The following is a 4,781-nucleotide window of genomic DNA, read 5'->3' as shown; positions in this document are numbered from 1 at the left end:
CGTAATGAAAGAAAGGCTGAAGGTTGTATAGATCCAATAAGCTTTCCCCCAGAACATGAGATGCTACCACACAAAAGTATAGCATAATGAAAGTGTTGGTCCCTTGACACACACAATGGCCACTCAGGAGAGAGGGTGAATTGAGTGATTAAAAACTTATTGAATTGATTCTTTCTTTTTTAAAACTTTTGAGATTTTCTTATATACAAAATACACTTGTTATAAATATATATATTGTTTGGAAATGATAGCAATATAAATACACAAACAACTACAATATAAACACAAGATATATAGTGGTTCGGTGTATCCAACACCTACTCCACTCTCTCAAGATCAAACCGACACTTGAGGTTCCACTAAAACCACCACTAGGTTTCCACACAAGAACACCTAGCAAACTTGTACACCCCGAGGTTTTCCCTTAGCTCACCCCGAAAACTAATACAACACAATAATACACCTAGATTACTTGGGCTCTAGGATGCCACTCACAATCCACAATCTAATACAAATAAAACAATCTTATGTCCAACACACTTGGACTATAATGGATATCAATACAAGAACAATATACAAGGTAAAATGAAATGATACAAGTTACCAATAAGAATAAAACTTTTTCTTTGCCTTGAGGCTCCAATGGATAGATCTTTGAAGCTTCTTGGGCCTTAGATTGCTTTGATTGAGTGCTTGAGAGCTTGGGTGTGCTTTAGGAAGATAGGAAAGGGTAGAGCATTAGCCTTCTCAAGATTTCTAATTTTGATATTTATATTGAGGCTCCCAGAACGACCTACAACTACTCCAAAAATCCGACCGTTGGAGTCTGGTAGTCGACTACTCTAACTAACAATCGACTTCGCGACACCCACAGTCGACTCTCGCTGCCGACAGTCGACTCTCATTGGCCTACAGTCGACTCGACAGTCGACTGGCCAAAACCCACTCTCGGCTACCTCGACTCTGCATAAACAAGACTCGGCTATATCGACTGATGTACATCCACAGTCGACTGCCATTTTGACTTACAATTGACTGTCCCTCACTAGGAGTCGACTCTCAGTCTAGATTTCAGAAAAATAAGATTTGCTTTGATAATACAATACATAGCATAAATTTTATTTATATTTTACCTTCCATTTACTTTAATACATAAATGTAAATAACAAAGTACCCCCCATTTGGATTCAATAAAAATATCTAAAAAATTAAAATCCAAATAGATAAGAAAGTAGATTTTAGGTTTTAGAATAAATTTCGGATTTAATGATTTTAACACTTCCAAAATACATACTTTCCATTACTTGAAAAATTCACTAAAAATCATTTTCACAATAATGAATACTAGCTATGAAAATATCGGAGTTAGTTTTTCGAAAGGAAAATATTTTCTTATATGTTCCCTTATAGTGTGCTAATATTCTACTTAGAATCAAATATTATTTCTTGGTTCATTTTGATACACAAAATACTATAATACTTAACAAGTATCAAAAAATTCACTAGGGGTTTTAAACATACTAAAAATAGTTTTACTAAAATTATGTTTTGTTAAACATCAAAATACACAATAGGTTGATTGGAGCAACTTAGCTCAACATAAAGCACATACCAGTCCTTGGGGCACACACAAGACACATGGCACTCAAGTCCCATACCAACTTGCCATTGCCCTAAAAGGCAACATAAATCTCCAACAAACCTGCACGCGTTGTCCCGGGTCGGTGCTCTCGTTATCCGTGTGTCCTTGTCGGTACTCCCGACACCCGAGCCATAGGCTCCCTCGGAACGATCCTCCCGTCCGAGATCTGATAACTACCAGTAACCATGCAATGCACATAAAAATGCAATGGCGTAGTGAGCATCAACGTGATACACTAGCGCCCATACATCTAGGCATCAGGTCATCCTCCGCCTATATAGTAAACCACACGCGATGCATATGCCCGTGCTGGATGCAATCTAACCAAGCTAGAATGTCCGTGTCCAAGCATACTCAGTGAATGAATATCCCAACATGCATCTCGTACCCATGTCCATATCAAATCATGAACAGTAATACAATGTATCTAATCATGCAGTAAATCATATACCGGCAGAGCTAGTCAGTAGTGCCCGGCACCGGTCAACAGCCAGTGACTAGGAGTGTCCACCCGACGGTCCACTTCAAGGCCGTACAATAGTCTATCCCAACGTCACCAAACAGCTGACCTTGGTCTACTACTCGATAGCTCTATCCGAATCATAAATAAACCCGAGAAAATCGTAAATAATCCCGCACGTCTAGGAACCTAGTCCCCAAGCTGGGTTCGACATCATTACGAAAGGAATCGGGGAGGGACAAACCCTCGTAGGCTTTCAACAATTAAATTCTAGAAGTTCGAATTTAATTTAAATTAAAACAAATGAATAATAATTCAATAATTAATGTTAGGGAGAGGATAAAATACGGGAAATCAAGGGGTCTTTCACGGGAATTAAAGATCATGAGGAGAGGGTTAGGAGCTTGCCTTTACACGGCCGTAATATAAATAATTTAGCTGTCTAAAATCCCACGTAGACTTACCACAAATAAAATCCCAATAAGTCTCATATTTATTTTAAATTAAATCATGCCAATTAAATCCTCATTTCATATAATTAATACGCAAAATCGAAACTAATTAAGGGAAGACAAGGGATTCATAAAATGGAAAAAGATCGCAAGGATAGCGGGAACTTGCCTTGTTTAAGCTTATTACAACGTTTTTACGCTTGAATGCTATCAAAATAATACACGTTGTAAAATAGATTAAACTCCCAAAATTAACAAAATAGGACCAAAAATAAAATTCTAACCATACAGAATGTTTAATACATATTTATTTATTTACCTGGCTAATTAAAACTCAATTATACTGCATTTAAACTTGAATTTGATCCCAAATTCCACCATTTTTCTCACTGTGCGCGAGCTTCATCTTCTTCAAATTTTCTTACTGTTTTTGCTGGCTCGGGACGCCCGAATTGGGCTTAAAAAGGGTAAAAAATAAGTGGATAGGGGAGTGCCACGTGGTAGCAGTGGAGGCACCACCGCCTTAGGCGAAACGACTCTGTTTTAGGCGCCCTTGCTAATTAAAAATCAGCATTTTCCTCTCTCACGCGCGTGCAGAATCGAACCCGCGTCTAGCCCCTGGTCGCCCTCGTGCTCGACCGCTCGCGCTCACCTTCAACATATATGTGCCTTCCATTAAATTTAAAGTGACTTTTAGTCACTTTCATAAATCACGCTTTAGCACCTACTATTTCCATTAATTACACACACACCCCAGACTCCAATTTTTCGGTTATTACACTTACACCCCAACTTTCCAGAAATTCACTCAAATAATTTTATTTTATTTTATTATTTTCCTAAATACTCCCCAATAAATAATTATTTTCTCAAAATAACATAAATAAACATTTTTTTTAAATCTCCAAATACTCAAATAAATTAATATTTCCTTTAAACCCACAATTACAATAATTAAAAATGATTAACCACTTCCAAATAATTTCATTAATTACCTTTACTTTCATATTTCCTCAAACAACATAAATTATTATTTTCTCTTAATTCCTCAAATATTTCATAATGTCCTCAAATACCCGTTTGAATAATTATTATTTATTTTAAAATTTCAAGATATTACAGTAATTGTATAAGTATCTTTTAACTTAAAGGAGCATAATTGTCTTATATACTAGTGTTCGATATTTGCTAGTGTATGGGGACTTACCCTATTCATGGTTGGAAATGTTCACTTAGTGGTCTTTTTCATTTGATATATATATGAAAGCATGTGTTTGGTTAATAAGATTTATTACCTCTAATGTGAGATGAATGTCTTATGCGATCTTATGTTGGATTGTGATTTAGAAAAAAAAAAAACTCATTCGTTTAGACATTAATAATTGAAAATGAATTTTCAATGAGTCTTCTCAAATCCCATCAAATAAGATCTATGACATAGAATAAAGTTATTGAGGTTAATCGGTGCATGACTTTAACTCAATCGAGACGTTAAAGTCAAAGTAGTTTGATGTTTCCTAATCGCTATTTAGCGATGAATTTAGAAAGTCACACACTTAAAAATGAAATAACAAAATAAGTTGATGAGCATTATTCCCTTTGGTAGATCTCAACTAGCACAAGGAAGAACCAAAAGATTATCAGTGCTAGTATGATCCAGACAATCATCTTGGACCTTTTCATTTGAGTAGGAATTTGTCAAAAAGGTGCAAAGCGTATTTTAAGTATTACACTTCAATGGGCGGGAAACGATAATATAAAGATTAATATTTTAATATTATAAATTTTGTTAATAATGACATGATATTAAATTATATAACCATTTTGAAGCATATTTTGAGTTTTTAGAATATGAAAATAATTTTTTGTATCATTATTTGGGTCACAATTTTGCACTTATTCAAAGGGAATTTGAATTATTTAGAGATGCCATTTTTACACCAACTAATACTATATAAGCTTGTCACATCCCACATTTTTATACAATGTTTGGATGACTATAGTAGAAGAAATAATGTCTAAAAGAAGTTATTAGGGTATGAAAATTTAGTGAGGCCTAATTTAAGACTAAGCCACTTTGGTTTGAGAAGATGAAGAGATTAGGCTTATCTTTGGCCCATAAATTAGTGATAATCTTTTATTTAAGATTAAGTGTTCTTGCAATATATATGTTATTTAAGAATAGTGATCTTAGATGGATTGGAAGAGATTAGCTATATCTCTAAAG

This window comes from Diospyros lotus, chromosome 15 (assembly GCF_014633365.1).
Source record: "Diospyros lotus cultivar Yz01 chromosome 15, ASM1463336v1, whole genome shotgun sequence".
NCBI lineage: Eukaryota > Viridiplantae > Streptophyta > Magnoliopsida > Ericales > Ebenaceae > Diospyros > Diospyros lotus.
The sequence above is the reverse complement of the archived record's forward strand: the minus strand, read 5'-3'. Positions refer to the sequence as shown.